The sequence below is a fragment of the Notechis scutatus genome, chromosome 1, assembly GCF_049901735.1.
Source record: "Notechis scutatus isolate UNSWTSFEM ecotype Mainland chromosome 1, rNotScu1.2, whole genome shotgun sequence".
Lineage (NCBI taxonomy): Eukaryota > Metazoa > Chordata > Lepidosauria > Squamata > Elapidae > Notechis > Notechis scutatus.
In genome coordinates this window covers 67,364,271-67,377,282 of record NC_142009.1, presented here as the reverse complement: position 1 = coordinate 67,377,282, position 13,012 = coordinate 67,364,271, and positions in this window count along the sequence as shown.

Below are 13,012 nucleotides of genomic sequence, written 5' to 3'. Positions count from 1 at the left end.
GGGCTTCATATCTGAGACTTGCCAATTGAGATGTAGCTGAAGATAGATATTGAGCTGTTCATAAAGAGTGCTAAATCTGAATAAAAAAATAATCTACTGAATGCCTTATAGGAGGGAGTGATTAAAAAGGAGGCCCATTCTTAACTAGCATTGCAAATGAATGGTGATGAGTCCAATTCTATTCTTCTGGCTAGCAAGACAGGGTAGGTGGCTATGCAGCTGAAATGCTGTAAGCCAAATAGTGCTCCTTCAATAAATATTTTTCAATAGATTGGCAAATAATCAATCTATTGCAGAAGCAGAGGAAAAACAATTTTGCATTCAACTGTAACAGAACTAGCAACACACAACTTGAAAGACTTGGTAGTCTTTTTCAGTTTACTTTGACCTTTAATGTGCTTGTACTATTTTTAAGCACAGGTCTATACTCTTTGAAAAGGGGATTCAAGCTAAGACCTGCCAAGGATTTTGGAGTTCTCTTGTCAGATGTTACATAGAGTCAAGTGTCTAATCTCTCCTGCAGCACAAACCACAAATAATCATGCAAAAACAGTAGTCAGAAGAGAGATGGTTTGTCCTCAGCAGCAAATGAACTACAGAAGGTGGAATTTATTTATGTCTATGGTTAAAAAAATAAAAGAGATACAGGAAACAACCAAAAATTGCAGACATATGCATCTACTATTAGTAATTATGCAGAGAAAGAGATGCACAGTGCTGTCACAATTCAAATGCCACATTTTGTACATCCCTGCATCAGATGCAAGCATAGGAGTCACAGGAGTTGTGTAGTGATATCATGATGCCCGTGATAGTTGATAAACATGAGGTTGTGTACAGATAGTACATATACAGATAGTAGACAAGTACAGATAGTTTTGAAGTGACCAAGATTGCTAAACATGCCAGGTGTCTGACAGCAATGACAATTGCAATAAATGTAATGACACCTCTAGAGATGTTGATTGACATCTCAGATAAGAGGAGGAGAATGTATTCTAAAATGGTCTGAAATGGGATAAGAAAGATATTATTAGATCTATTGACCATGCCATAGAAACAAGACAATGCAGAAGCACATGAGAGTCTCTTCCCAAATCCACTAGGGGGAGTACAACCTATCTTATACAGAGTCATTAACAACAAAAATAGCACTATATTATAGGTGACAAAGGTAGAAGGTTTTCTATGGAATGGGCAAGGAATAGCCAATTCTAGCCCCTGATTATTGTCTGCATGGCAAAAATAGTGTCAGGAAAAGTTGGAAAATGCTACTTGAAATCTGGAGCAGCTAAAAACAACTGCCTCCACGTAGACTGGGAATGAGATAGACGTATTATATAGAAACAGCTATTGAGCTATATTCATACTGCAGCCACGGAAACAAGGGGATAAACCTCAGATGATCTGACATACCACTCAACATCTTCACTAAAATTTTCCATAGAGGATGTGAAGTTGAAACATTGTTTCAGAAGCACAGGAAAAGTTAACGGAACTAAGAAATAATTTGACAGGTAGCTATTTGAATCAAAGCAGGTCCCAGTGTTGATTTGGAAATCTGCTTCAGTAGGATGATTCAATTGAAATTTTATTCAACTGAAATTATCATTTGAAGCTTTGCGTAGCCTAAGTAATCAACGTCCGCACTTGATCAAATTTCTCAAAATATTCACTAGTGAATTTGGGAACAAGGCGAGCAGCTTGGAAATTACATTTGGTCAAGAACAAAACAGTTGGAACTGAAACACACACATTCATGCACACATGCACACACACATTCATGCATACATGCATACTTCAAAAGAGGCATCTTGGAAGACCTATCATTTTTCTGTTTCTTAGTTTAGGATTTCAAGACCATTTTTTTCAGTTTGGTATTATATTAATAGTCTAATCATCTATCCACTGAAGAGGTCAATTTACTGAAGGTGCTTTGACATAATTTTGTTTGTTTTATAATATTCATCAGACTTCTTTCAGGCAAACTTTAAACTTGGCACAGTCAAAAATGTAAAAAAGTAAACAAATATAGATCTGCTATTTTCTATCATTGCCCAAGCCGTCAATTTAATGGATTTAGACCTTATTTTTGATCTATGTATGTACTTCCTTATCTATGTTTCAGGCCTAGCTACTTATTTTTTGCATTTGTCCCAATGTCATATTCCTTCAATTTCTTGTAAGTAAGTGAGCTTTCTCTGCTTTGTTTCTCAACTTAGAAGTATATTCAGAACAAATTTCCAACCACAATTTTTTCTTTGCAATTTCTGTACTAAGTAACCTTATCAAATTGTATGTTTCTAAATGTTACCTCATCCCACATAAAATATGAGGGCAGGATGTTCTACTCTTTATAATATTAAGTGTATAACTTTTTTTTCCTGTGCTGTAAAAATGTTTTAACATTTCAAGTTGCTTTCAGTTTCTGAGCATGGACAACATAGCTTTTAATACATTGTATTAAAGCAGCAACAGAAAAAATAAGTCTCTGAGGAATTATTATTGCTATTATTGGCTGATTCCAGAGAACCAAATGAGATTGGAGATCAGGATAGAAACAACTAAAAGAATCCCAAGGCTCTATATTGGATTGGAAATTAAAAATAAAATGGAAGAAGCAATGGCAAATCACTTTCATATCATTGCTTCAGAATATTTCATGAATCTGTCCATGTAGCCACAAGGAAATCACCTCAACTCCAAGGTGTATTTCTACTTTCTACTTATATTTTTCTTCTTAAATATTTCATCCTAGTAACGGATAACATATAATCAGAGCTGGAAGGGACCTTGTAGGTCATCTAGTCCAACCCCGCCTTTGTTATGCATAAAAATCAATCATTTCCCATTTATCTTTGACTTTAAACAGCAAGCAAAATAGATTGAAATATGCTTTATTTTTTAAATATTAGAAGTGACATATTTAGTTGGGCCTTTTTTAAGAGTTGAGTTTACTGAATAGCTAGTCAAATACTCAATAACTAGACTCAAATTCATTAGCTTGTTTACCTGCCTGTGTCACCTGAATGGCAGAAAAAGTGCTCACAAAAGGATTCTTCCCTATAGAAAGTAAGAAAACAACTTAGAAAATTGCTTGAACTAGAATTAGTCAATTATAAAGATTTTGTAGGGATCCTAATTTCAACACTCAGGCATAATTCTCCAAGGGAAGGAGGGTAAGAAAGTTTATAGCTACCTGCATTTGATGGCCTCTACTCTCTACTATCTTACAACTAGCATAATGACTATTAAGGAAGTGATCTCTAAAATATTTCAATCCTTCTAAAGTGCTTTATATAATGGACTTTACTAAAGCCACCTGTTATGAAAGAAAATTTAGTGCCAAATGGAAGTAAAGAGAAAAGTACATTGTCAGTAAAGAGGATTGAATGAGATTAGAGAAAAGCAAAGAAACCAGTTTTAACAACAATCTTTGGAAAGGAATTGTGTGAGTGTGTCTGGGGGTGGTGGATAAATGAGTGTGGGTATATAGTCTTAGAATAGTTCATACAGTCATTATAAATATCCTCCTCAAAACTCCAAAACCAAAGAGAAGCCCAGAGTTCCAGAAAAAATAAAAGTATCATCTTCATGGACTTTGACATTCCAATGGCCATAAAAATAGCAGGCATATTTATTACAAAAGTTAGAAAGAAATATAATCATTTCATAAAAGTCTCCAAGCCGAATCCAGCTCTCATTTTCTGCTCATGTCCTGGAGAAAGACAGCAAGACTTTCCTTGCAAATGATTTGTATTATCTCAAAAATCTTAGCAAAGTGGGTATTTTAACTAGCTTCCTGATGAGAAGCTGGCTTCATTTTTGAGATATAATCTCTTTGCTGCTCTGGGGGAGACAGTCTCATGTTAAGAAAGTTCCAAATAAATCCATTATCCCTAGAAGCCCTGTCCAGGCAGTACACAACAGCTTTATGCAAAGCACTCAAGCCAGCTTGAGAATAAAGGATAGGATTGAGTTGAATATAATGCTGTAGATTAGAGAAAGATAGTGGAGTAATGTCTATATAGAAAATAAATATTGAGAGTAATCCTGAAACTTGAAAATACATAAATAACAGGAAAATGGATTCTGAGATGTTCTGTATTAGAAATTGTAGAGAATATCCGTACATTGGGTTGTAGCTTAAGGCAGAAGTTTGTCCTAGTTTACTGCTTGGTGACCACCACTTCACCAGTTGAATTTCACATCTCACAGCAACTAGTCAGAAGTCACAAGACCAAAATCAGTCTTATGATTCAACCAGTCTTGTGATTTAATCAGCCTTGTGATTGATTCTACCCAAGACCTACATAAAAGAACAAGATACTTCACTCAAACCCCACTGAAGATGTTACATAGTTTGGTTAAAAAAACCATCCAGGAGCCAAGCAGCATATACATATGAATCAGAGATGGTATTCAGCAGGTTCTAACCAGTTCTGGAGAACTGGTAGTGGAAATTTTGAGTAAGTCGGAGAAACGGCAAATCCCACCTCTGACTGGAGATTTTACAGAATCCTTCCCCTGCCACACCCACCAAGCCACACCCACAGAACTGGTAGTAAAAAAAAATGAATCCCCTACTGATATTAATATATTATCATATTATAGAATTTATGTTGGTATGAAAAGATTGATAATATAAATATAATATAATCCAGTTTAAATGAAATATATAAAAACATATGTGCCCAATATAAGCCCTACCTCCCAAATAAGCCCTAATTAAGACCCTGCCCACTCCAGGATGCACAGGTAAAAATTAACCTAGGGTGAGGATGGGAGATGGTGGAGCTGCCATACTACTTACCTTTGGACAGTTGCAGCCAGGACTTGAACATCTTGGCTCATTTCTTTTGCAGCCAGCAAGTCTTTCCTGAAGGCCTCTGTAGCCAATAACAGAGCTCCAGATCCATCTTGGAAAACCTTGCTGGCCTTGCCAGATGAAAAAGAGGACATCAATGACAATGATGACATCACAACTGTCCGAAACATCATCAGTGATTATCAAGCATCAACCATCTCCTCTGATGAAATACTTGACATTTCCCGCATTGGCCAAGAGCTCAAAAACAGAGACGGCTCTGTGGCCCCACGCTTCTGCAGGGTCATTTGCAAAAATGAATCAAGCAAACGTAAATTCATTTATACTATAAATTCACTTTCCAAAAGCAACACCAACCATAAGAACCTTCGTTCTTGCCCTGACCTAACCATACTGCAACGTGCCCGCTCCCGTGTACTCCGCACTGAACTCAAAAAACATCTAGACAATGGAGGGAAGGACCTGTTCATTGACTACCATGCTGACTGTATCAAAAGTAAGTCACACAACCCGCAACTCAGATTTAACCTTCAACCACAACCCTACCTCAACCAATCCACCATCACCCAAGACTAGGCACGCACGCCCTTAACTACCTCAATTCCAACTACTGCTGGCCTTAAATGCAAGCTACTCAATGCAAGAAGCCTTGTGAATAAAATACCTGAATTTCTCCTCTTACTAAATATGGCTAAATTCGACATCATATTTGTCTGTGAAACATGGCTTAATGCATCTCTCCCTGACTCCATTACCACAGTAAGAGACTATCATGTTTACTGATCAGATCGTGAAATTCGTAGAGGAGGTGGTGTTGCTATCTTCTATAAAAAGTCCCTATATCTAAAAAACATCCAAGTTACCCAGGAGCTTGCTCTTCCTGAGACTATCATCTGTGAACTATCCTTAAATATCACATTTTGATTCTTACTATGTTACAGAGCACCTGATTATGACATCAAACATGTAAACAAGCTAAATTCACTACTAACATGGGCAACATCCTGCCCAAATGCTTTTACCTTTCTTGGTGACTTCAATCTACCTCATATTGACTGGACCCTAAATGAATGTACAACTGAACCCATACATGCAACTTTCTACAATGCTGTTACAAATCTGGGACTGGAACAACTAGTAACCAACAATACTAAACAACTGCCTCGATATCATCTTCTGCAATAGTTTGAATTTAATTCACGGAATACAAACTAAAGAACCCTTTTCCAACAGTGACCACAATACGATTGACTTTTGTCTCAACATACGCCCACACAAAAATCATCACAATGATGTAATCCCCAATTATAACTTCAAAAAAGGCAACTATGACCTTATAGACAACGATCTCTCATCCCTTGATTGGCAATCTCTATTCACTGGATGCAATACTGTTGAAGACCATTACAACATATTTTTACTTGAAGTAAAAAGAATCATCAAACTATATGTACCAACAACAACTCCCCCAAAAAAAAAAAAAAAAAAAACAGATTACCCATAACAATAAGGAAGCTTCAATCCAAAAAGAGATCACTCTGGCAGAAAAACAAATCTGGTCATGTTGCAAATTTCAAAAGCCGATACAAAAATTTATGCCACCAGATAAAGACTAAACACATCAATTATCATATTAAACAAAAGGAAAACCTTCTACGCACCAATTCCACCTGCACTTTTTACAATTTCGTAAACAACAAACTAAAAGACTCAAGGTCCATCCCACCCCTGATAGGACCGAATGGTAAAGACTGCAACGATGACACCATTAAAGCCAACATCTTTAACACATTCTTTGGCTCAGTATTTGTAAACAGCAATGGATCATGCCCAGTATTTCCTAGCTGAACCACAGAAAACTACAATGATCTAATACATATCGATGTTACAGAAGACAATGTTGAAAAAGCACTACTCAATCTAAAACCATCTCTATCTATTGGACCAGATGAAATATGTGCCTACTTCTTAAAAAAGCTATCTACTGCCATAGCAGAACCTCAAGCATAATCTTTGAAAAATCTTTCAGGACCAGCTCAACTATGGTCACAAGCCACAGTCATTCCCATCTTCAAAAAGGAAGACTCCAGCCTAGTTGAAAATTACAGACAAATCTCCTTATGCTGCATCACCTGTAAAGTCATGGAATCAATTATTAACCAATCCACTTAGAGACAAACAACCTACTCTCCAATAAACAATTTGGTTTCAGAAAAAAACTATCCTGTAATCTGCAACTCTTACACTGCAAAAACATATGGACTACACAACTCGATCAGGGCAAAACAATAGATGCAATCTAGTAAAGCCTTTGATTCAGTGGTACATGAAAAACTACTCCTAAAACTAAAATCTTATGCTATCTCTGGACAACTGCATAACTGGATAGAAGCATTCCTGTCAAACAGAGAACAAATGGTCAAAATTGGGAGTGTCCTATCAAATTCTGTACCTGTCAATAGTGGTGTCCCCCAAGGCAGTGTTCTGGGACCAACTCTCTTCATACTCTACACAAATGACCTCTGTGATCATATTAAGAGCAACTGCGTTCTCTTAGCTGATGATGTAAAGCTGTTCAATACCACAGACAATACTGCTACCTTTCAAAAAGATCTTGACTATGTATCAGAATGGTCAAACAAATGGCAACTTAAAATCTCAACAAATAAATGCTCTGTCTTACATATTGGCCAAAAAAAATCAGAAAATAAAATACAAGCTGAATAGTCAAGACCTTGTTGATGATCCAAGCTCTGTAAAGGACCTTTGAATACTCATCTCTAATTATCTAAGTGCTAGAGCCCACTGTAACTACATAGCCAAAAAGGCATTAAGATTTGTTAACCTAATCCTACGTAGCTTTTTCTCTGGTAATATCATACTACTAACAAGAGCATACAAAACATTTGCTAGACCAATACTCGAATACAGCTCATCAGTCTGGAACCCACATTACGCATCTGATATTGGCACAGTTGAGAAAGTCCAGAAATATTTCACAAGAAGAGTTCTCCACTCCTCTGCTCATTGTAGGATACCTTATGCCACCAGACTTGAAATTCTAGACCTAGAAAACCTTGAATTACTCCGTCTTCAGTCTGATCTAAGTATGGTATATAAAATCATACATTGCAATGACTTACCTGTCAATGAATACTTCAGCTTCAACCATATCAACACAAGAGCACATAATAGATATAAACTCAAGGTTAACCACACCAGACTTGATTGTAGGAAATACGACTTCAGCAACAGAGTGGTCAATGTCTGGAAAACTCTACCTGACTCTGTGGTTTCTTCCCCAAACCCCAAAAACTTTAACCTTAAACTGTCTATTGACCTCACCCCTTTCCTAAGAGGCCTGTAGGGGGCATGCATAAGCGCACCAATGTGCCTACCGTCCCTGTCCTATTATTTCTTTTATTTTTCTTATATGTACCCATTTCATGTATTCATAACTATGTATATACTTATACCTATTATCTTGTAAGCGATTGACAAATCAAATCAAATCAATCAATCAATCAATAATAAAAAAGTTCTTGAAGCCCTCTGCTAGCAAAAAAGAGGCAATGCACGCAAATGAGGTGAGTCAGACCTGGTAACTTTTTTGATGGCAAAATAAATGTAACAGAGGGTCTTATTTTTGAGGAAAGACATATGTATATATAAATGCATATGTATACCTACACACACACACACACACACACACACACACACACATACTGTATATACAAAAAGTAATATTACCCCTGTGTGTGTGTGTGTGTGTGTGTGTATTTTTATTTCTTTAAAGTCTTTTTTAAAGAGTTTTTTAAGACACAATTTTTCATTGCTGTAGTGCATTGACATTTTTATGCAGTACAATAGGCATTTTTAAATTAGTATTTCAGTATCTCTATCAGTGCATTAAAAATCAGTGCTCTGATTTTCTGTAATAAAATCTTAATGAAAAGTTGAACCCAAAGATCAAAAGTTCTATTCACTTCTTTAGTACAATTTTCTACTGCAAGTTGGTAGGAAAGAGTTTGGTTTATAAGCATATGATATGTGAAATGTCAGCTAAGTTCAAGAACACGTATTTATTTGTTAAACCTTAAACTGTCTATTGACCCTTTCCTAAGAGGCTTGTAGGGGGCGTGCATAAGCGCACCAATGTGCCTACCGTCCCTGTCCTATACGTGTTCCTAAGAACACGTATTTACATATATACTCACATTCATACATGCTAGAAGATCTTCAAGGTCTTTTCCAATGCTGTTATTCTATATTCTGTAGTATGTATTTTATGGACTGGACATTGGCTTCAGTAAAGATACTTGCCTCATCCAAACTCAAGGCCTGGGGGCCAGATCCAGCCCACAGGGTACTTAGATCTGGCCGGTGGGGGAGCCCTGGAAATAGTGAAGGACCAGCCTGCAGTGCCTCTGCCAGTAAAAACATGGTCCTCCCAAGCTCCATTTTCACTGGCAGAGGGTTGCAGGAAGCCATTCCAGCCAAAAACAGAGCTCAGGAGCCCATTTTCTTTGGCAGCGCACTTGGGCCACAGGCGTACTGCCAGAGTAATGTCAAGCTGGCCACGCCCACCCTGGCCATGCTCACTTGGCCCCTGAGGTCAAACAAAACCCTGATGCGGCCCTCAATGAAGTTGAATTTGACACCCCTGTCCTAAAGGGTTATACTTTTATGTTCTCTTTTTCTTTTTCCCATTTTAAGGAAATAAGGGCAATGGCAGAATGACATGAGTGCACAGAACTGATATTTCAACCCTTTATTATTTCTTTTTCAGATGGTAGAAGTATTCAAATGAATTGTGCTTCTCTCTTCTGCATAGATTATTCAACTGGATGATGTTCCTTAATCATCATGTGTTGTGTAAGTAGCTGGCACATTTTCATTTCTTTTCTGTCACGTGTGATGCCCTTTTGAAGGCAACATCTGCCAGCATATTTTCCCTGTAATCTTCTTCCTCTGGCAAGATGCAGTTCAAATTATTAATCTTCACTGGGAGAATAAATGTGGTTCCAGGCTCATCTATCAGGATTCCAGCAAGGATTTCCATTGGCTAAATCCTAGTCCATACAACAGGATGCTTCTCCAATGGAGCAGGACAGTACCCATATTTGATTCTATGACATTTACATGCACATTTAATCCAAATTCAAAGAATCAAATATGACTATTATCCAATTAAGATAAAAAGAGAAACCTTTCTTGTTGTTGTGAGCGCACTGGCCCACATTAAAAATGAAATTCTATTGCCTGCTCTCAAAATAAAGTATATATCTACCCATATACACAGATAATACATGCATGCATGCATACATGTATGCATACATACATATGTATTTATGTATGTATATAAAATCACTGTCCATTTTGAATACATAGTAAAAAGAGGAAACTTGAGAGTTCAGAAAGTTGATGCTACATGGAACAAAACTGTGAGTGAATCTGGATGTTATTATAGATTTTAATTCAAATGCAATGTTAGGAGATCTTAGGCTTTCAAAGGCCCTTTCCAGCCTTGAGGGATTTGGCTATTCATACTTCATCATAAGCAGCTATAGCATACAAGCTAAGAAAACTTTCTTAGCATAGAGAACTATATTTGCTCATGATACACTTCTGGGCTGCCAGACGCCAGCAGTCAGGTTGTCAAGCCATAGAAAAAGTATGCCTATTTTATGTACACACACATATAATTTATTTGCATGTACTCATCTTACATACTTTTTAAAATTTGCTAATAAGGAGAAGTGGAGTGCTACTCAATATATTTGAGTTGAAGGATTTCAGTGTTTTGGATTAGCCAGGAACATTGCTTCTAGTATACATCTCAGCTATTATTAGACTACAAACTTAAGAGTCACGTCCAGAGTGGCCATCAGAGTAAAAAAGCCAACAGTCAGTTAATCACAATCTTAACTTTACGTAATGGATTTTATTTGTTACAATGGCCATAACCCTGAGATTTTCCCAATGATACTGCATTGTTTTATAGAATTCTTCCCTTCATCTTATTTCACTTTACCTGACTACATAATTTCTTACAAAGACCTTCTCTGCTGCACTTTTTCTTGCAGCATGCAGCCTGTAGAATGCTTATTTGGGTTCTGTAAAATGTACTGAAGGGGATTCATGAATTCATAATCCTGTATTTGGATCAAAAGCATTTGATAGCTATGAGGATGTTCTGCAAGAGCTTATTGTGATGATGCCTACAGAAAATGACAGTTCTCCCAAAATTACTGATTTATGCTAGAACCTCTTCTTCAGCCTGATCAGGTATATTGTCAATTATGCTCTTTACCAAAGTTCATTTGTCATTCTCTATCATCTTGACCCTTATGTCCCCTCTGTTTCTCAAGCAATCAGTCATTTCTGGCTGTTAGTCTACCTGATTCGAAGGAAATTTTTTGTTTTATAATTTTAATACACATCATACAATATATTTCCAATGAGAGCTGTTCCCCAATTCATGTGCAGGGATTCAGATAATTTTAGGATTTTGAAATAAATGATCTGAAGAGGTCAGAGCATAATGTATATACCCTTTATTTTGAAATGTGGGATGCTTAATTTTGAAATAAATGATCTGAAGAGGTCAGAGCATAATGTATATACCCTTTATTTTGAAATGTGGGATGCTTAATTTTTTCTAATATCCTGAAAATACCAAGTGTAACCCTAGTTACAGATGCACCAAAACCTCAAAAACATCCATGCAAAAATGTGATATGGCTGCAGTTCCTTATGAAGGTTCCCCAGGTATATCATCCAAGTGACTTTGGCTTCCTATTGTTATGCATGTGTTTGTTGTATCTACAGAATAGAAATGTTCACATGTACAAGTATACATGAAAGCCAGAATCCTGGCTTGTTATGCTCTTAGTTGATGTGGAAATCACTGTGCATACAACTATGGATATATATGTTTTCTTCTGATACTCAAAAGTAATACATTCTTTATGAAATATTGATAGGTGGATTTCTACAGTTTCTGAAAAAAAAAATTCTGTAACAGGCACAAAGGTGTTTTAGTATGTAAAGTACATGAACTATCTACTAAGTAAGGTATACTACCATAAAGCCATAAGAAAGTCAAAGGAAATGTGGCAAATTCAATTACCATGTAAAACCTGGGGATATTGCAATCAGTATAGAGCTGGAAGGTACTTTGAAGGTCTTCTAATCCAACCCCCTGCTCAAGCAGGAGACCCTATATCATTTCAGATAGGTGGCTGTCCAGCCTTTTCTTAAAAGTCTCCAGTGATGAAGCACCCACAATTTCTGAAGGCCAGCTGTTCCACTGGTTAATTGTCCTCACTGTTAGGAAATTTCTCCTTAATTCCAGGTTGCTTCTCTCCTTAATTAGTTTCCATCCATTGTTTCTTATCTTGCCTTCTGGTGCTTTGGGAAATAAGTTGACCTCTTCTTCTTTGTGGCAGCTCTTCAAATATTGGAACATTGCTATCATATCATCCCTAGTCCTTCTTTTCTCTAGACTGGCCATACCCAATTCCTGCAACCATTCTTCATATATTTTTGTCTCTAGGCCTTTAACCATCTTAGTTGCTCTTCTCTGCACTTTTCCCAAAGTCTCAACATTCTTTTTTGATAAGATGGTGGTGGCCCTTCAGTGCTTCAGGCAAGAATCTCTTTCATCTCAATTAGAGATGCCAGGATTCAACTCTGGACCTCTGCAGTGCTTGTGCTCTAACCTTGTAAATAATAGTAGCCTAGATCTCAGATCACTTTTTCTAATTAATTCCATTAGAGCTATATCAGAAACAATCACCTGGAAAATTTATGATAGCAATTTGAGGACTTCTGAACATTGTTCATGATTGAGATTCATGAAGATACCTCGAGTTTCCAGTCCTTTTTTAGTTATTAGTTTAGAGCTTTCTTCAATAATCTGTCCTCTCCAAATAGATGTTTCCAAAAAACCACTGAAAAAATGGTTTCTTTTTCTACTCTTTCCCCTAAACTAATTTCTTTCCAGATGTCCGCTGGCATAACATAAGCTTCTTTTGATGACTTTTCTGAACTGTCAATAAGAACGATTATTATCTTATTGAATACTCTATTTTTGCCTTCTAAATATGTCCACTGTGGTCTAAATCAAACTAACATTTCTGAAGATAAGTGTATTAGAGAGGACAGTAAAATATTTCTGAA